Here is a 22,634-nt window from a genome sequence, read left to right on the forward strand (position 1 = left end):
ATCAGCTGGTCATTGGTCATTTACCAGCGCCCACCCAGGCCCAACCTTCCAAAACTTCTTTGCCTCCATTCTAAAGGACACCATCCACGAGGGACGGAAAACATGCTGTTCTGCTTTTGCCCTAATCGCCATGCAAAGTACTCTAGGCAAGATCAACACAAAGTGTCCAATCTGTTTGTCACCGGAACATGATGAGAGTTCATTGAGGCGTGCTTGGCGTTCCGGTTGAAGAGAAACACTTTGGCAGTGAAGGCAGCGTAGTGGGGCCCCCACCACCATGCAACGACCCACAGAAGAAGCAACAGATATCTTTGGGGGACAGGAAACAGAGCACACAGAGGCGCAAACGGCACCACTAGATGTGCAGATACTGCTGGCCAGCAGTGAGTACAGCTTTGACTTAGACGCCAGTTCCACACAGGGGCACATGCGTACCTTGGTGAAAGCCCAAACCCCTGCCATACCACCTAAACTGGTGTTCGAGGCATGTGGGCTGCTGAATTCATATCTGTGCATAGATCGCCGCCTAGTGTTGGGTCCGGATGATTGCACTTTGTGGTCCTGGAAGAGTCTTCGAAGTATCACAAGATAGGTGACTCCTCCCCTGGACTACAGTGCGCATGGGCATCTTCTCCATCCTCATATTGTTTTTTTCCGCTGCCTTTGGTTTTGGATGTTATTCCTATACTCCAACTTCGGAATCGAAACAAAACTTTTATAAAGGCCTTCGACTTCGATGGTGTTGTTCTCGCTCTGTACTTCTTGACTCGATCAAGCTTTCCATCTCAAACCAGTAGTCGACGCGGGCCGTTGGCCCTTTTCGACGCCACATGGGCCGTTCAAAAGGTGCCCACAATGCCACTCCAAGTTCCCGCATACTGACAAGCACTCAGTATGCAACAAGTTCCTTTCACCAGACCATAAGGAAGAAACCTGCCCAGCCTGTGCCCGATTCCGGTCGAAGAAAACCATACGGATTCGACAGGCCGCTAGGCAAGAGATGCAGCGACAGGCACCGGAACCGGACAACATCTTCGATAATGACCAAGAACTTCCAGAAGCTCCAGATTCGGACCTAAAGATAGTCAATCTCGAGGACTACTCTGACTCCGACGACGAGATCCCACTGCGGCAAATCGTGAGTACACTGCCCCCGACACCGATTACCCCGTTACCGAAGGTTCCGGTCGAGGCATCGCCAAAAGGCTTTAGCCAAGATCCGAGAAAACGTTTGCCAGCCCCGCCGTCCTGCTCGGCTCTGAAACCTAAGCCTTCAGAGACCCCAGGGCCAAGTAACGTGATCCCAAAGAAGGTTCCAGAGCCCAAAAAGGTTGTCGACCCGAAGGGCGCCGACCCGAAGAAGGCCGTACAGCCTAAAGCCGTCGACCCAAAGAAAACAGTCGACCCGAAGAAGGCCGTCGAGCCGACCCTAAAGAGGCGTCCAGCCAAAGAAGGACACCGAGCCGAAGGGCGCTGACCCGAAGAAGGACGTCGACCCAAAAAAGCCGGCTGTGGCGAAAGTCGCCGAACCGAAGAAGGTCGCCGACGGAAAGGGTGCCGTATTGAAGCCTGTAATCCGGCCGGAGAAGGTTTTCGAACCAAAGACAAGCGCTCCAAAACACCAGTCGATCCCAAAAAAGCCATAGACTCGGCAAAGGACAGTCAACCGAAAAAACCTGTAGAGCACAAGAAACGTGTCGAACCGAAAGACCCGGTCGACCCAAAATCACTCGTCGACCCGAAGAAGGGGCCCGAGCCGAAAAAGAGCAATAAGGCACCAAAAGTCGTCGAAACAGAAGGTGTTATCGACCCAAAGCCAAAAAAGTCAAAAACACAACCAAGGACAGTGGAGGAAGAACTCTTCCATCCAGATCCATCAGACGACCAGGCAAAAATATATATTATTCCTGAGACTGGTAAAGTCACAATCCTGCACAGGAAGAAGAGGCCACTGGACACAGACTCTCATTCCCCCATTCCACTAAAGAAGGACGACTTTGGAACTTCTCCCTCTAGACCCTTCATTCCTTTCTATCCCACTATGCCTACTACACCTTTTGCTCCTTACTCTCCTTCTCACTATGGGGACAATGAGGGAAACACAGGGGAGGATCCACAGCATGATTATGATTATCCAGAGGATCCTAACCCCAAGATGAACCATGGGGGGAACCAACTGACCCATATGACACCCATCCCATCCCATCCCATCCCTGACGTCTCCTCCTACCCAACTAAGCCATAACCTACTGACGACACCATTGTCTTCAACCAACTAATAGACAGGGCAGCACAGTACTACAACGTAGACATGCATAATGACCCTGTAGAAGAAGACTTCTTATTTGACACCTTCCCTACTTCAGAGAAAAGCGTCAGAACACTTCCTATGCTAAAGGGAGTGTTAAAACACGCGCCTGATATATTTAAAGATACAGCCAGGGCACGCGTAATCAATCCCAGGATTGAGAAGAAGTATAGAGCAGCCCCTACAGACCCTACGTACATCAGAGGTCAGTTACCATTAGACTCACTGATAGTGGCTAATGCACGCAAAAGGGCCAACTCACAGACAACAGGGGAGGCTCCTCCCCCTGATAAGCAGTCAAAAATACTAGAGGCCTCAGGTAAAAGGGTAGCATCACAGGCCTCCAATTCATGGAGTATTGCGAATACACAAGCTCTGCTAGCTCGTTACGACAGGGCACACTATGACCAGCTTGAAAGCTTAATGCAACACCTGCCTGAGCCTTTTAAAGCCCAAGCTAATGACCTCATACAGGAGGGAAAATGTATTACAAACGCCTCCATCAAATGTGCACTTGACTCTGCCGACACCGCAGCCAGGTCTATTAACACTAGCGTTTTACTACGACGACATGCATGGCTGCGTATTTCGGGCTTTTAGAACGAGGTGCAGCCCACCATTCTCAACCAGCCAGTCAATCAAGACTTCCTTTTTGGCCCTGCAGTCGACACCATTTTAGATAAAATGAAGAAAGACACAGAAACTGCAAAATCAATGGGTGCATTGCAGTTTCAGCAACACAGAGGTTCCTTTCGACGCTCCTCATACAGAGCAGCTACACGAGGCAATACTTCACAGGCCTCATCTTCATACAAAGGCAACACCCAAGGTTCCTTTAACAAAAACTCCAACAGAGGAGGTTATAAGGGCAACAATAACAAGGGAAGAGGACGTGGAGGCAATAACACCAGAGCCTCCACTGCCACAAAACAGTGACTTCATCACGCTACCTCCAGCCAACCTAACACCGGTCGGAGGCCGGCTCCAACAATTCCTACCTGTCTGGAATGCAATTACCACGGACAGATGGGTGAGACAAATTATCCAGTATGGTTATTGCCTAGAACTCACTTCTACCCCACCAAACATACCACCCAGACACCGTCCTATGTCCAAAGAACAAATCACCCTGCTACAACAAGAGGTGAAATGCATGCTGGAAAAGGGGGCCATAGAGCCAGTCCCTTTCCAACACCAAGGGACAGGGGTATACTCCCTATACTTCCTTATTCCCAAGAAGGACGGTTCCCTAAGACCAATATTGGACCTCAGACCCCTAAATCAATACATACTGTCAGAGCACTTCCATATGATCACACTACAGCAAGTGCTCCCGTTGCTACAGCAAGGAGACTTCCTAGCAACATTGGACCTCAAGGACGCGTATTTTCACATACCCATCCATTCAGCTCACTGGAAATACCTCCGGTTCACAAAAGAAGGGTAACACTACCAATTCAAGGTTCTCCCCTTCGGGGTGACCACTGCTCCAATAGTGTTTACAAAATGCTTAGCCACAGTAGCTGCACATCTCAAGAGGCAACACATCCATGTGTTCCCGTACCTAAGCGATTTGCTCATACAAGCAAAATCGTACCAACAGTGTGCAAGAGACATGTCGCAAACACTTCAGCTATTACACAGTCTAGGAGGGGGTTTTCGATAAACTACCCAAAATCGCATCTACAACCCTCCCACATACAACAATATCTGTGAGCGACTATAGATACCTCAGTGGCAAAGGCATACCCAAACTCAGCGAGGATAGCCAGCATGCAGATGCTCATTCTCAAATTTCTGCCACAACACTCTCTTCCAGCTCGAGTCTTCATGCAACTCATAGGCATGATGGACTCCTGCATATTCATTGTCCCCCATGCCAGACTTCAAATGCGCCCATTGCAAGAATGCCTAGCACAGCAGTGGAACCAAGCTCAAGGACAACTAAAAGACCTTGTGTTGGTAGACAGTCGCGCACACAACTCTCTGCAGTGGTGGAACCCACCAAACCTTTCCAAGGGGCGACTGTTCCAATAGCCGGTTCCACAACTAGTACTAACAGCGGACGCATCACTGACAGGCTGGGGAACCCACCTCCTTCCCCACACAGTCAAGGGCTTTGGACAATCAAACAAAAGAAACTGCATATCAACCAACTAGAGTTGCTAGCTATATTCCTAGCCCTGAAAGCATTCCAAAAATACTTGTACGGCAAGACTGTATTGATCCGGACGGACAACATGACAGCAATGTACTATATCCAGAAACGGGGAGGAACACATTCTCCACAACTGTCCCACTTAGCACAGAGCATATGGAAGTGGGTAATTCCAAAAGATAACTTTCTCCTGGCAGAACACCTCCCAGGGAAAGACCATCAAATAGCAGATCTGCTCAGCAGGCACAGCCAACAACTACACGAATGGGAGATTCACCCCCAGGTTCTCCAACCATTCTTCAAGCAGTGGTGGCACCCAGAGATAGACCTGTTTGCCACAAACGAAAACTCAATATGCCAGTCCTTTGCCGCCAAGTTCCCACATCCGTTGTCACAGGGCAATGCGATATGGATGAACTGGTCAGGCAGATTTGCGTACGCTTTCCCCCCAGCACCACTGATTCCGCTGGTGGCACGCAAACTGCGGCAACAATCATTCGCACTAATCCTAGTTGCTCCATAATGGGCGAGACAGCCATGATACACAACGTTCCTGGAACTTTCGGTAGTTCCTCGTCAAAGGCTGAATCTCGCACCCCATCTTCTAACTCAGAACCATGGAGTAATCAGACACCCAGATCCTAATCAGATGAACCTAGCGATCTGGCTCCTGAAGTCTTAGAATTCGGATACCTTAACCTGCCTCCGAACTGCATGAACATCATTAAAGAGGCAAGATGACCAACTACGAGAGCGTGCTATGCAGCTAAATGGAAGAGATTTGTCATTTACTGCAACAATAACCAAATCAACCCTTTTGATGCTTCCATACAGAACATTATATGTTACCTGCTGCATCTTCAAAGATGCAACCTAGCATACTCTTCCATAAGACTACACCTCGCTGCTATAGCAGCATACCTTCAAAACAGGCAACACCTTTCACTGTTAGAGTACCAGCAATAAAGGCTTTTATGGAGGGTCTTAAAAGGGTGATCCCTCCAAGACACCCACCTTCCCCAGTCTGAAATCTAAATATAGTACTTACCAGACTTATGGGACCTCCTTTCGAACCTCTACACTCATGCGAACTACAGTTCTTAACGTGGAAGGTGGCATTCTTGATTGCCATTACCTCACTCAGGCGAGTTACAAGCACTAACAATTCAAGAACCCTTCATGCAAGTACATGCTAAGGGTGGTTCTTAGAACAAACCCTAAGTTTATGCCAAAGGTCGTATCCAATTTCCTTATTAATCAATCAATAGAACTGCCAGGGTTCTTCCAAAATCCACAGTCACTAGCTGAAAGAGCCTTACACACACTTGATATCAAAAGGGCTCTGCTTTATTATGTGGACAGAACGAAATTATTTAGGAAAACAAAGCAATTATTTGTTGCTTTTTCACCACAACATAAAGGAAATCCAATATCAAAGTCAGGAATAGCCAGATGGATAGTTAAATGCATTCAAATATGTTATCAAAAGGCCAAACGCAATTTAACTGTCCCCCCAAGAGCACACACTACGCGAAAAATGGGGGCATCCATGGCTTTCCTAGGAAATATTCCTCTTGAAGACATATGTAAAGCAGCCACATGGACTACCATACACACTTTCACAAAACACTACTGTGTAGACGTGCAAGCAAAGCAGCAAGCTGCTGTAGGTCAGGCTGTCCTCAAAACTCTTTTTCAAACTGTTGCAGCTGGCACAGGTAACCAACGCTAGAGGAGATGCTGCTATACAGTCTATGCACAGATATGAATTCAGCAGCCCACATGCCTCGAACGGAATATGCTACTTACCAGTATGCATCTGTTCTTGGCATGTAGGGCTGCTGACATTCATATCGCCTGCCCTCCTGCCCGGAGCTTGTCGCAGCTGCAGCATTATCTTTTGCATGACCATCTCTTACTTTACTATCTCCATCTCTGCCACAATGGCGATTAACAATCTGAGGATGGAGAAGATGCCCATGCGCACTGTAGTCCAGGGGAGGAGTCACCTATCTCGTGATACTTCGAAGACTCTTCCAGGACAACAAAGTGCAATCATCCGGACCCAACACTAGGCGGCGATCTATGCACAGATATGAATGTCAGCAGCCTTACATGCCAAGAACAGATGCATACTGGTAAGTAGCATATTCCTTTCGGAGCTTCACTGCATTGGGGCCATGGAGGTCTCCACCAACACGCGCACCAACACAAGTCCACTCTGCCAGGAAAGCCTTCGACTAGAGTCGAAAAATATAAAGCTTTAAAGTTTGTTTTGGTGATCGCTCCAAAAAAGCACCTCATCAGCACACTCAAAGTCAGGTAAAGAGCTGGAGCCGAAGCAGCACAAATTAGATCCGAATAAAGCGTTGCATCCGAAAAAAGCCTTGGATCCGAGATAAGCCTTTGAACTGAAAAATGCGTCATCTTCAAAGTTCTCAGGATCGAAACAACCACCTAAGCTGTTGGCATCGAAAGCACATACCCAAAGATATGCCGTAAAATACCACAGATGACACTGAGACACGACAAGAGCAATTGCAGCCCATTCTTCAGGGCTTACAAGACAAACTAGGCTCTTTTTTTTTTCTTTCTACAACCGGCCACTGGAAAACTAGGCACTAAACCACTACCACCTGTTTCCCAAATGCTTCACAAAAGGAAGAACACATTTCAGGAGGACATTGCTTGGTCTGGACCAGCCCATCTACAAAAAAAGAAGGACAAAGGTACAATCCTATTTGCTTTTCTCCTTCCCCTCCTCCTCCCAATCCTTCACCTTATTTTCCATCTTCACCTATTCTACCTACACCACCAGCAAAGCCAGTGCAGACACCCTCTCTGAAACACTTGCCTTCTGAACAACCACATACTTCACCAGATCAGTCACCTAATTTATGATACCAATCCACTGGATACATCTGCCCATCCAAATCCTCTCCACAGATGTTACAACATTATACCATGATCTTATCAGTAGGGCTGCTGCATATCACAAAGTAACCCTACAAACTATCCCACAAGAAGATGATTTTCTTGTGGAGACACTTAATGGATCACAGAAACAGTGCAATCACTCCCAATGCTTAAAGGTTGTCTGTCTTCCACACATGGCTTATTTAAGCAGCCAGTTAAATCCAGGGTAATCACCCCTAAAATTAAAAAACATATATAAAGCATGCCCTTTGGACCCTAATTGTATTAAAGACCAAAACATACCAGATTCATAAGTGGTACACACAGCCAGGAAAGAGCAAATTCACAAGGCACAGGGGATGTGCCTCCTACAGATAAAGTAGGATATATGATGCCACTGGTGGGCGTTACTTTTTATTTTATTTTAATTTTTTACAGTTTTATATAGCGCGAACTTGACCTGAAGGTTTCAGAGCGCTTTACGTGAGCACTAGTGGACACATTCGTTTTTGAGCCTGAGGAGATTACGTGATCTGCCCAGAATCAGAGGATGTTTAAGCCTCCCACCAGGCTCGAATCTGGTTCCCCAGCTTCAAAGTTAACCACGTTAGCCAGTAAGCCAACCACACACTCATTGCAAATTTGGTGGAGCTACTCTCCAGATATAATCTGGCCACTTGGGATGAAATGCAGGAATTACCGCAACACCCCTGCTCAATACCAGCAACGTGTTGCACAATTTGTGGAAGAAGACCAGGCCATATCTAATGCCACTGTACATTATGCATTTGACTCTGCAGACACAAGCGTCTGTGAAGTTAACACCAATATCCTTATCAGACGCCACACATGGCCCCGAGTATTTGGTTTTCAACCGGATGTACATCATCCCCAGCTCAATTTACTGTTTGATGGACAAAATCTATTTGGTCCACAGGTGGATGAAATGCTAGAAAGGTTGGAAAAAAGACAGAAACTGCTAATGCAATGGGGGCCCTACAACGTTTCAACACATTGGTCATAAGTCTCACAAATACAGCCTTACCTAGAGGCAACTCTCAATTCAGTTACAGCCAAAGCTTATCCCACCAGAAAGACTGCAAAAGTTCACAGAAACGTTACCTCTTTTTCACCCAGAAGCTCAACTGACAGTAAAGGTAGTGATAGGGCTTTTAGGCATAATGTCTTCCTGCATAACCTTAGTACCACACACTTGTCTGCATATGTGGCCCCTTCAGAGCACTCTGCAATCTCCATGAACTCAAGCAGAGGGGCATCTCCACGATCTAGTGTTAGTAGGGCAAGCAACTCATTGCTCTCTGCAGTGATAGAACAGCAACAACTTGTTGCAATGCCGACCCTTCAAAGCCCTTATTGCGCAAGTCACCATTACCATAGATGCATCCCTTGAGGATGGGGAGCACACATGCAAGATCTCACAGTTCACGGTCTATGGGCAGTATCCCAGACACATCTCCAAATCAATGATCAAGAGCATTTAGCAATTCAGCTGTCTCTCAAAGCTTTTCGCTATCACCTACCCCAGAATGTACTACTGATACGCACAGACAATATCACTGCAATGCATTATATTTAAAAAACGGGGGGGGGGAGACATATCACAGCTGTCTCTCCTATTGTAGCGCATCTGGCACTGGGCAATCTATCACAAAATCCATCTCTTAGCTGAATACCTACCTGGTGTGGACGAAAACTTTGCAGATATGCTCAGCAGGACACAGAACAATTGATGGACAGAATGCTGAACAATGTAACAAATTCACCCCAGTACAGAGATCTGTGGATGAATTGGTCAGGAATATTTGCTTATACTTTCCATCCTCTCCCACTGATTCCATAGTTTGGTTCAGATGTTAAGACAAACGTCACTAATTCTAATTGCCCCAACCTGGGCACAGTCGGCATGGTTCATAACCCTATTGCAACTATCTTTAGCGCCACTTGAGAAACTACCTCTTTGGCCACTTCTACTACCCACTCAGAATCAAGGGAGAATACTGCTTCCAAATCCCAAGCAGCTAAATCTACTGATTTGGCTACTGAAGTCCTAGAGTCTGTGAAATTGCCACAAGAAAGTATGGGCATCCTTAAACAATCTCACAGGCCTACAACTAGAGCATGTTACACTGCAAAATGGCAAATGTTTGTAGATTACTGTACAAATAAGCAGATTTAGCTTTAGCACCTACAGAACACGTCATTATAGGATACCTCTTCCATCTACATCTAACATGGCTTGCTTAAACATCTATCCGATTACACTTAGCAGCCACAGCTGCCTAGATGCAAAATAGGCAGTATATGTCCCTCCTTAAAATACCAGTAATAAAAGCATTTATGGAAGGACTCAAAAGAATTATCCCACCTTCCACTCCACTAGTCCCAGCCAGGAACCTAAACATTGTCCTTATCAGGCTAATGAGGCCCCGGTCCGAATCACTTCATTCTTGTCAAATTCAGTTTCTAACGTTGAAAGTCAACTTTGTAGTGGCAATCACTTCTCTTAGAAGGGTAAGTGAATTACAGGCACTTACTCTGCAAAACCTTTCTTTAAAATGTTCTCAAACAAATTAGATCTAAGGACTAATCCGAAGTTTCTACCTAAGGTGGTCTCAGCTTTTCATACAAGTCAGACCATAGAGCTACCATTGTTCTTTCCTAACGCAGACACAGTAGCAAAGCAAGCCCTACACACATTAAATGTTAAAAAGGCTATCATGTTCTACATTGATAGAACACAACAACTTTTTGTTGCTTTTAACAAACCTCAACAGGGGCACCTATATCCAAAGTGGGAATTGATTGATGGGTAGTTAGATGCATTCAAACATGTTATCAAAAAGCCAAAGAGTACTTACAGTTCCACCACAGGGTCATTCCACACATAAGCAATGAGCCTTTACGGCTGTTCTATGAAATATCTATATAGAGGATATCTGTAAGGCAACAACATGGAATAACTTGCATACATTTACCAAACACTACTGTGTTGATTTATTCACACACCAACAGGCAAGAGTGAGTCTAGCTGTACTTAAGACATTTCAAACATGTACTTCAACCAGTCACTAGCTACCGCAAAGGAAAGCGCCGCATTACATTTGATGCTAAGTGTGTGTATCTACGGCTAACATATGCTATGAATAGAATGTTACTTACCCTGTAAGTATCTATTCATAGCTCGTAGTGCCATAGATTCATATGCACCCACCCTCCTCCCCAAAAGCTTTTGGTTGCATTACTTCATAATATTTAGAAAACTATTTTACACATTCACAATTATATTAATGTTTCTTTGTTCTTTCACTTTATTGTTCCTTTTTCTAACGCTCATCCGAAAAGCCGTTAACAATCTAGCAAAGGAGCTGAGCAACATGCGCAGTACACATCGAAGACTTAGAAGAAAAACAACTTGTAATCATCCGAGCCCAATACTAGATGGCATGATAATGCTAAGCAAATGAATCTATGGCACTACACACTACAAACAGATGCTTACAGGGAAAGTAACATATTCCCTATCATTATTCATGAGAAAGGCTCTCAGTTTTCTGGTTTTACTGATTTTTACAAATAAATACAGACGGAAACAATGCATTTCCTGTCTGTATTTATTTTTAAAAGGAGAAAAATACAGAACATTGTGCTTTTTGTGAGTGACTTTCAACACTGTCCTCAGTGAATTCCAAGCCAACATCAGAGCAGAGAGACAGCATGGGATTTCTTTAAATGTAGGCATACAGTAACATATATTTGTATATACAGCTAATATTTACATGTGGGTGTGGTGTTCTGCCAGATTGGCTGCTTAATTTGCTGAAACGCAACAGGCATTAAAGTATGAGTGCATATTTTCAGTTAAATATGGAATTACACCATGTTACGACACAATTTATTCTTAAAACACAAAATAAAGATGGATAAATACCATTAAGATAGGCAAAAAATAAATATGGCTAAATACTGAAAAAATAAATACCATAAAACCGGGAGCCCTATTCATGAGTTACTGTCATTTGTATATTTTTGTTTGCATGCAATGTTGTTAGACACCGATTGTAGATAGCAGTGAGGTCTTAAGATAAAATGTATGTCTATAATTTCTTTCCTCTTAGCCACAGACACTGCGCAATGGATTCAGTGGGTCATATCCCAGTGCCCCACATCACAATTCAATCAATACCCATGGAGGAAAAGGGGTAATATACACAAGAATACTGTCCACCTGCAGTGTATATCAATCTGAAGACTACATGTCACAATCTCCTAACTCTTGCACACGTTTTATGATTTGAGGCTTTTATATGTCCTCAGTCTAAAAAAAAAGATACATTAGTATCGTAATTAGAAAAACACTGTTTATCACAATAATTGCTTCTGTCAAATCAAATACAAAAGCAAAGAGAAGAAAGACAACGAAAAAGGAAAAGGCTCTAACAATCCTTTCATATGACAGTTGAATCTAGCTGTCTCTTGTTGAAAACCTATTGCCTCGAATACCTTAAAAAATTTATTTATAACGGTCTTTATAAAGCCCCTTGCTCTCTGACTCATTCCCTTGATTCTTATTTTCCTTCTTTTTTTCTTTTTTTGATATATTTTTCTTTTATACATTATTTTAAATCCCCCCCTCCTCCCCCCCAAGGACATTGGAAACTGTACATACAATTCAGAGTGAATATGATACACTTTAACCTGAAAGAGAGAAAAAACATAAGACGCCGGAGAAAACACACAACAACAAAAAACTCGATCTAATTTTAAAAACAGCGAGTTAAAAAATTTTAAAGGGATTGTTCCAAATATATACAAAAATTTGGGAAGAACAAACATTTTGAGGACATTACATCTACCATGCAGGGAGAGACTAAGGCGATTCAGACGTTCCAGAGTAGTATTAACCTTATCCATGACAGGAAGAATGTCTAGGACTGGGATCTCATCGACATTGGGGGTCATTTTGATTCCCAAATAAGTTGCCTCCGACGTAACTACTACGCCAACCGGGGGATCTTGCTCCGGTAAAGAACTTGGTTTTTTTTCGATGTTGAGCTTATACCCTGAAAAAAGAGCCGAACTGCGCCGCTAAAGTTTTGATTACTGGAAGAGCAGTTGCCAGTTCACCAGATACTATAAGTATATCATCGGCATAAGCTAATGCTCTATATTCAACTCCACTAAAACTAATAGGTTTAATATCCTCATGGCAGTTTAATTTGCACAAAAATAAATCAATGTATAAAGCAAATAAAAGGGGAGAGCAGGGGCACCCTTGTCGTGTGCCACGACTGATATTAAATTCATCAGACTCCAGCCCTGAAATCCATATTGTGGCCACCGGACTGATATATAGAGTCTTAACCGCTTGAATTAGTTCTGGGCAAAAACCTTTCCAACGCAGGACCTCCCACAGATAGCCCCAGGAGACCCTGTCGAACGCATTTTAGGCGTCCAACAGGATCACCCTCATCGCAGAATCCGTTGCCTTTGCCCAATCCAGAAGGGTAATAACCCTCCTTACATGGTCGGCAGTGTCCCTCCCTGGAATAAAACTGTGTTGTACAGTAGAAACTAGAGGAGCAATAGCTGTCCCTAAACGCCGAGCAAGAATTTTTGAGAATATTTTGCTATCCGAATTGATTAGCGAAATCGGTCTATACAATGAGGGGGAAAGCTCAGGCTTACCCTTTTTAAAAAATACAATGATCGTTGTTTTTCTCCACAACTCTGGTGCTATCCCTTGTTGCGCATTCAGAAACCGAGTCATAAGCTCAGAAATTATAAAACTTCGAAACGTTCAGTAAAATTCAAGTGGAATAGCATCGGGCCAACTGCTTTGCCCCTAGCTAGTAATAAGATCGCTGCCTCCACCTCTTCCCATGATACATCTACTGCTAGAGCCGCATTAGCAAGCTCTGAAACTTTATTAGTTTCCAGATTGCCACAAAAGTCTTCCATATGCCCTTCTATATTTGTTGTTACATCCTCTGTGTACAAACCAGCATAGAATCTACCAAAGACCCTTAAAATATCAGTTGGCGACTCCAGTACCCTATCATTATGATCATATATCCTAGAGATTCGATTCACATTCTCCCTTTGGCGCAATCTTTTTGCTAAAATTCTGCCTGCATCTTCCCCTAATTCATAAACCTGAGCACTATGAACAGACAACTTGGATGCCAACTTTGTTACGAAGTGTTGATGAATTTTCATTTTCAGGATAGAGATTGCATTTAGAGTATAGTCTGTATTCTGCTGATGCGAACGTTGATCCATAAGCTGAACCTCCTAAAGCCTAAGTTGCTTCATTTGATCTGTAGTTTCCATATTAAGCTTACGTTGCTTCGCAATCGAGTAGCTCATCGTAGCGCCCCTCACACCAGCTTTAAATGCATCCCAGACAATTGAGTCTGAGGCTGTACCCTGATTTATCGTAATAAATTCTGGAATCCAAATAAACATGTAATCCGGATCATGCAACAGACTGCTTTAGAAAGTTCAAGGTCTATGCTGCTGCTGTACTTTCAAACCGAAATCCATTACCACAGGATTATGATCCAAGATGATCCTCAGCATTATTTCTATTTAAGCATTAATCGCCACCTCAGTTGAAATAAAAAAATAATCTAAACGGACATGCTTCTTATAGGGAGCAGAATAAAACATATAGCCTGGGACCCTGTTCTTTTGATTTGCCCATATATCGATCAAATTAAACTCTTTGATTAAGCCTTTAATAGCTTTGAAGACCTTGGGCTTTTTCCCCATATAGGGGCAATTGCTCCCAATGTCAAAATCCCCCTCCAAATGAATATTGAGGTCCTCACGAAGAATTAAGGGGGCTGGCCCGCCAGTTCAATACTTAAATAATGTAACACGCCCAGATCATCCAGATTGAGTCCGTACACAAAGCACACTGTCACAGGGGAACCATTAATATCCAATTCCACAATGACCCTGTGCCCATAGGTGTCTTCTTTTACACACCTCTTTACTCCCAATCCATGTCTCATAAAAATTGCTACACCTCTAATATTAGAGCCTTGTTTAGTACACCCTATTAGTTCCATACCAAGATCCCTTAACCAGTTGCGTTTATTCCTGGCTATATGAGTTTCTTGTATATGTAACAAATCATACCGATGGATCCGAAGCATTTGAGCCAGCACCCCCCTTTTTCTTTTATCTTTTAACCCACAAATGTGCCAAGACAAAAAGAAAATCGTCCCATCTTGATTCATTTAAGAGATGTTATCTGTTTTTCCCAACCTAGTAAAACTAATCCAAAGCATTTCCTTCTTCACCTAAAAAAGTATCATAATCATTCTATTCAACCTCACCCACCACCCGTCCAATGTGCCTACCTCGCCACCCTCACCACCCTACTGCCCCTCCCCCAACAGCCACCCACTCCCACAACCCCCCTGTGACCCTCCCTAAACAAACTTTTCTCACATTGAACCATTGAACCATTCTAAAGGCTGTTGAAAGCCCCATATAACTAATTTAGATGAATGTTAACTTCACATTGCCTTCAAAAATTCTTCTCCTAATATTTCTGACACAAAATTCTGAGTCTTCCTCTTGTATATCACTTTTAACTTTGCAGTATGCAGCAAAAACGCCTGCCCCCCCCCTTTAGACTGAAAAGCTGAGATCATTTGGTGAAGCCTCCATCTCTGTTGGACTGTAGCCTGACAAAAGTCTGGACGTACGAAGAAGTCGCACCCCTTACCAGTCCTCCTGTGTGACCTAGCCAAATCAAACAAAGCTTCACGTAACAGATAATTATTCAGGCAGATCAGGATAGCCCTAGGTTTTTCATTAGACCTTCCTGCTTTCCCTCTCTGAACAAAAGGACATCTGTGTGCTCTAATGATCTCAGTCTCCCAATTCCATTGTTTTAAATCAGGAAAAGCTTCAAAAAACAACTCAATAACATATTGTCTCACATCCGTTATTCCGTCTAGATCGATTTTCCAAGTCCGTTAGCTTCCAATTAGTGTCTTCCTTAATTTTTTGTAATGTTGTAATCGTCGTCTTCTGTTGGACTAACTGGTCTTCCATTACAGACGCACAGTATTCTGCAACTTGCTCACCGCACCTTGGGTCCGAAAGCCTTCAGTCTTAGTTTCTTCTCTGTGTGCCATTATCACCTTATATATCGTAATAAGCGTGATTTCGCTATCACAATCAACCTTCACACCAGAGCTAGCGCCAACACCTTCGCCATCAGGCTGAGATGAGGGTGAAGAGTCCCATATAAGCTGGCCAGCAGGGGTCAGATTCTCTTGCAAGAAAAGATTACAGGTATCTTGTGTCTATCGAACTATCTCTTGATTCATAGAGGACTCGGAGCTTGGATCATCTTCATCTCCATCTCGCTGAGAACTATTTTCATCCTCCCAATCACCTACAGCGCTCTCGCTCTCATTCTCATTCTCTGACAAATTGGAAATGTCAAACATTGAATAAAACTACTCAACAGAACCAGCAGATTCCATATCATTCAATATCTCCTCTGCAAGTTTCCCAGGTTTCTGTAGGTTCTGTGGATCCCCCACTGCTTTTAGCAGTTTAATCCCAGAATTTAAACTAACATGCATGCTAGAGTCAGTGTCCACTGTCGCCACCCTCTCATTGCTACTAACAAAGCTGTTAGTTGATACAGTAGCACTGCTCAGGAACTGCTGTTTTATTCACAGCTCTCTCTTCTCCAACAGCTACTGCTGAAAGATTGTTGCAACCCCCCCTCCCCATATCTCCCCCCCAACAGCTGACCTGTAAGTTGATTATCCAGTTGCTCCTCAGGTTTACCTCTCAATACAGGTTTTAAAATGGCCGGAACATTTCGGTCTTTCTGGAGGATTCCATGCTGCTGTCCTCCAATACTCTGTAATGGAGTAGCCGCCACCGTCTCCGAGTCACCCTTCTGCCGCTCACCATCGTGAACATAGTCAACAGATTCTTATTTTCCTCCTTATTCTTTATTTGTCCTGCTTTTGAGCCAGCCTTCCTCCCACCACCCCCATGAGGTGATCCAGCCCCCTCAGTGGCATTGACTTCCTTCCATCCCCCGATACCTCCCTTTTTAAGTCTCTCATGCTACAGCACATTCATGAGCTCTTGCTTGCTAGGCATATTATTTACAATAAAGGACTTAAAATCCGCCTGTTACTTACCAATCGTTTGCTTCATTGTCACTCTTCTGTGCTGCCTACTAATTGGACAGCTCATGCCAAGTGTCACTTCCTTTTCTTTGTGTGGCGCAGGGACCTAGTACAGATTAATTCATCTTAATGAGAGTCCAGCCGCTGAACGTACTGTGATGCGCTTTTATATACTTCTTTTAAAATATTTTTATATCACAGAGCACAGATGTTTCAGGATACTTCCTCTGTTTCCAGTTCTCCAGCTGTTTTCTACATTCTACATTCCCCTTTATGCCTTATACCTTTGCATTGATTTTAAGTTTGGTTCCTTGTTTGTTACTTACACTGTATTACTCTACGCTACTCTTCTCTATTCTATGCTACGCCACTCTACTCCTCTCTGCGTTACTCCGCATAATTCACTCTACTTTGTGCCACTCCACACCACACCATTGTACTTCATTTTACTGTGCTCTACTCTACTCCAAGCCACTCTACGCCTCTCCTCTCCAAGGCGCTCTGTGCTACTTCTTTCTGTGCTGCTCCAATCCACTCTACGCCATTCCACTCTATGCATGCCACTCTGTTCTATGCCACACCACTGTACTCTACGCCACTCCATCTTCTGCCACTCCATACAATGCTAGTCTACTCTAGGCCACTTAACTCTGTCACTCTATACCACTCCATTCCACTCTACACCACGCCACCCACGTCCCTCTATTCCATGTCCCTCAGCATGGAGTAGAGTGATGTGCTGTATGGGAGTGGTCAGTTGGTGGGCCATAGGTTAACAATTATAGGAGTGGTCAGATCCTCCACATCCCTCTACTCCACGCTGCGTCACTCGACTCTTTTCTACTTAGCTCTACTCTACTCTACGCCATCTCTTTCTCTGCCAGGCCGCTCTACTCTGTGCCACTCCACACTACGCCACTCCACACTACGCCGTTCTACACCACTCTACGCCACTCCACTCCATACGCCACTCCACTCTGTACCACCCTACTCTATGCCCCTCCATGTCATTCTATGCCCCTCCATGTCATTCTATGCCCCTCCATGTCATTCTATGCCCCTCCACTCTATGCCACTCCACTCAGATCATGGAAAAGCCAATAGCTCTTGCATAGGTGAGACAGGTTGGCTTTGCCTGTGCTCGTTTACATACTTGTTTTGGTGGCTTCTACAGCTGTACTTTGCTGCCAGGCGATTCCTTTATTAACAGAGGCTTTCACACCCTTTATACATAGTTTTTATGTTTATCTGTCAAAGATAGGTGGTTGCCATCCGAGAATAGCGTATTAAACAAGCATTTGCAATGCAATTGGTCTCGCATGTGGTAGAGTTAAAGGTATTGGCATTGTAAATGACAATGCCTTTTAGTGATCTGTTTTAAAAATTAACACATAAATAAAAAGCATTGTCATTTACAATGTCAATAGCTCAAACTTTTGTAAACCCAAGACCTATTTCATTTCAAAGAAGCAGCCACCATTTTCCCGGGCTGTTTGTGAAGTGAGAGCATGCATGGCACACTGAATGTTGCAGGAAAGCATGTCGTGCCTGCTGTAGGTAAAACTCATTAAAGAAAATAGTGCTTACAGGCTAAGTAAGACATACTGTGTAACAACAGAACTAAAAGGGCCAGTCTTCATGGGAGGTTACTAATGAAGACAAGGCGGTACTAAGGATGGACTGACAAGCCTAATAACAAATCAGATTATTGATTATTTTAGCTATTGTGGAAGAGAAGCAGCAAAAAGTATTTTCAAAGCCAGTAGGTGTGCTTTGCTGTTAAAATGCTCGACTGATTGGTTGACTGACTGATACTTGTTTGATTTGTGATTGGTGCCCAAGTGTTTGAACTAATTTCTGGTCTCTCAAGCTAGTTCCTTTTTTCTAAGGAGTTAAGAGATATTTCATTAACAACAAAGAAAGGTACGCAGTTCCCTAAGGGTGGTGTACTCTGAGATAACAAACTAAACTAATGGAACCCAGGTAACAAATCAAGAAGGGACAGTTGAAAGGGGGATGGGGATCCTCCCTTTCAGGACTTGAAACCCTCACAACCCAGCAAGCTTGGTGTCATGCTTCATCATATGGGTTTTTGCTCCTCGTCAAGCTGGCGCTGCAATGCCTGACGGGCACCCAGATGGGGCTCTTTGTCGGAGATCTTTTGTCCCTGCCAGTTGGTGCATGTGGGTATGAGGGCCTAGCGCGAAAGGGTGTAGACGTGTGTGATAGTGATGTAAAATTTAAAAAAAGGTTAGATAATCCACAATGTTTTTTATTGGCGTGGTTATTTGCCTTAATAAAAACAGTATGGAGAGGTAAACTTCCTGGTTCAATGATCCAGGACAGTGTGCTCTACTAAGTGGTCAATTCGTGGTCGGTCGACATGTTTCATGCTCTAGTTCATAAGGATACAGCGCAATTCATCAAGACCTAAACAATAATCAAAAGGTGCACTATCTACACAATGTGTAGATAGTGCACCTTTTTAGGTCTCGCCTAGACGAAAGCAAAAAGCAAAGCTTTTTGCTGTCTAGGGCGAGACAACTTATGTAATCACTTTCTGGGTAATGTGGACAGCAGACTGTCACGAGCGAGATTCTACCTCGTGAGCGCGCACGTCGGCGTGCCTCATTTTCCCATTCTGAAACCAAGCCACATTCATGCATGCGCACATACACACACTGCATACACACACACACGCACCCCCCCCCCCCCCCCCGGAAACAGACACACGCACCCCCCCTTAAACAGATACACGCACGCACAGACACACTCAACCAGACACACGCGCGTACACCCCCACCCTCAACCCCACTCACCGGGCTCCTCTCCCCTTACGCATGTGAAGGCACTGTGCTAGAAGGTGCGCTGTCTAAAATCACCGCCGCCTCCCACAGCGGCATTGTATGTACATTAAAACTTGCCTCCCCGTAAAAACCGCCGCAGCCCGGGAAGTTCGGTAGCCTCACAAATCCCGAGCGCAGCTCCTCTGACGTCAGACGAGGAGCCGCGCTGGGATTGGTGCCGGTGGGGCCGTTGCCTGGCAACGGAAGTGTCGTCGACGCCGGGCGGGAGGGGCTTCTTTGCGTAACACATCACATAATCTCCCCGTGTTTACAAGAAAATAAATATTTCCTTGTTTCTTTTGTTAACAATTGAAATTAATTGATTGAACCAATAAACAAATACTGGGAGGATGGGGGACCGCACCCGCCTTGGCTGAGGAGCCCTCTGCGTTCCCTGTCAGGAGAATCGGGTGCGAGCCCCTGGCCTGCGGTGACACCTCCTTTGCAGCCCCAGGGCCCACCTCCACCAAGCCATATCCTCGGCCCGCTTTGACTCGTCGGACCGCTCGAGCTGCTACTTCAGGCCGGTGTCCCGCAACTAGGCTCATCGGCAGCTGCAGGGGCAGTGGGACGGCGTCTTCCTGGTGTGGGACTCGTCCACGTGCCCCGGAGACTACATGATGTCCGTGTCCGAGAAATTGCACGTCTCCCACTACATCATCAACTCGCTGCTGCCTTCGAGGCGCTTCAAGATCGGCAACCAGGAGTTCGACAATCTGCCGGCGCTGCTCGAGTTCTACAAGATCGACTACCTGGACACCACCGTGCTGACCGAGCCGGACGCCAGGTAACACCCGGACTGGGTGGGGCGTGGCAGATATGATGTAAGGCGCCCACTGCCCCAAATGAAATCACATGAAGTGGTATATCACAACTTCTGGACTAAGAGGTGTGGTTCTTCAATTTTTTTATCCTGTACCCCCGGTAATGCCTGGCTCCTGTTGTCACACAGGGGATGCAGCTACCCTTCCTCCTTCTGTTCCGGGGACCTGCAGCTTCCAGCTCCCCCCTCCTAACATCAAGCCCCGTTTTTATTTACCAAATCACATGCTCATGCTGCTGCCTGGTTTGTCTACATGCACACAGGCAGAATCACTCGGTACAAAATGGCTCCTGTTCACTCGTCAGTACGGTCTTGCGCCGCCCCACCTTCCCCCTGCCAAATACATTCATTCCAAATACTGCTTATTTTCATATCAGACTGACTTCTCACATCTGGGATAGCAGGGGCACCTTCCACAGTGATTAGTGCTTCACAAAAAATAATTCTCGGCTAGCGCTCAGAAGCCTTGAAGCTTTGATTGAATGACACTGCAGTTTGATGCCCCGCTCGTCTTTGATGCTATGCGTTCCAGACACTGATTTTATTAAGACTCACTTGGAGCTCTAAACTGTCACTTGATCTTTCTTTGGGTCATTTCGTTTGCCCGGAAGGACTAACATATCTGTGAAACCCTCTTCTTTTATAGTTTGAGCATCGTCTTCGTTTAGCAGGATAACATATATTTGAAAATACAAATATCCGGGAAGAGCAGAGAGCAAATCTCCGCGATGTTGGGCATTCTCCTATCATAAAGGAAGCATGTTGGTGGGACCTGTGGCATCTAACGCATCATTTAACCCTATATGCGTGGGCACCTACCACAATAATGTATAGGATGAGTTTGTTCCGTTCCCGTTTTTAATTTGATGTAAAACTCAAATCACTGCACACTCTCTACTACACACTCTCTACTACAATCACTACTCTCTACTACACACTCCCTACTACAGTCACTACTCTCTACTACACATTCTGCTACACACTATACTACAGTCACTACTCTCTGCTACGCACTCTACTCTCTACTACACACTCTACTACACACTCTCTACTACAGTCACTACTCTCTACTACACACTGTACTACACACTCTCTACTACACACTCTCTACTACAGTCACTACTCTCTACTACACACTCTCTACACACTCACTACTACAGCCACTACTCTCTTCTACACACTCTCTACTACACACTCTCTACTACACACTATGTACTACAGTCACTACTCTCTACTACACTCTCTACTATACACTCTACATTATACACTACATTACACACTCTACATTACACTCTCTACTACACACTCTACACTACACACTCTACTACACTCTACTACACACTACTACACACTCTGCTACACACACGCTCTACTACACACTACTACACACCCTCTACTACTCTCTACTACTCTACTACACATTCTCTACTAGTCTACTACACACTCACTACTTTCTACTACACTCTACTACAGACTCTCCACTCTCTACTCCACACTCTCTACTTCAATCTCTCTACTTCAATCTCTCTACCTCAATCTCTCTACCTCAATCTCTCTACCTCAATCTCTCTACCTCAATCTCTCTACCTCAATCTCTCTACCTCAATCTCTCTACCTCAATCTCTCTACTTCAATCTCTCTACTTCAATCTCTCTACTTCACATTCTGTATTACACACTCTCTACTACACACTCACTACTCTCTACTACACACTCTCTACTACACACTCTACTACACACTCTACTACACTCCCTACTACACACTCTCCTACACACTCTACTACACACTCACCACTCTACTACACACTCACCACTCTACTACACACTCACTACTCTCTACTGCTCACTCTACTACACACTCTAGTACACACTCACTACTCTACTACACACTCTACTACTCACTACTCTCTACTACTTACTCTCTACTACAGTCACTACTCTCTACTACACTCACTACTACACACTCTACTACACACTCACTACTCTACTACACACTCACTACTCTCTACTAGACACTCTCTACTACACACTCACTACTCTCTACTACACACTCTACTACTCACTACTCTCTACTCATTCTCTACTACTCACTACTACTCACTCTACTACTCTCTCTACTACTCACTCTCTACTACTCACTCTCTACTGCTCATGACAATGCCATTTAATTATCTGTTTCCAAAACCAACACATAAATAAAACATTTGTCATTTACAATGCCAAAAGCGCTAACTTTTGCAAAGGCGAGACCGTTGCATTGTAAATGCTTGTTATTATTGGTAGAGCACACTGTCCTGGATCATATAACCAGGAAGTTTACCTCTCCATACTGTTTTTATTAAGGTAAATGACACCTAGCTTGCTGGGTGTGTGAGGGTTTTAAATCCCGA

General features: G+C 44.6%; 1 protein-coding gene across 10 annotated transcripts in view; it reads left to right on the plus strand.

The window, feature by feature from the left end:
• Window positions 1-22,634, plus strand: part of APC (APC regulator of Wnt signaling pathway) — an 831,398-nt gene that overhangs the window by 746,923 nt on the left and 61,841 nt on the right. The window lies entirely within an intron of this gene.

This window comes from Lissotriton vulgaris, chromosome 3_1 (assembly GCF_964263255.1).
Source record: "Lissotriton vulgaris chromosome 3_1, aLisVul1.2, whole genome shotgun sequence".
Classification (NCBI taxonomy): Eukaryota; Metazoa; Chordata; class Amphibia; order Caudata; family Salamandridae; genus Lissotriton; species Lissotriton vulgaris.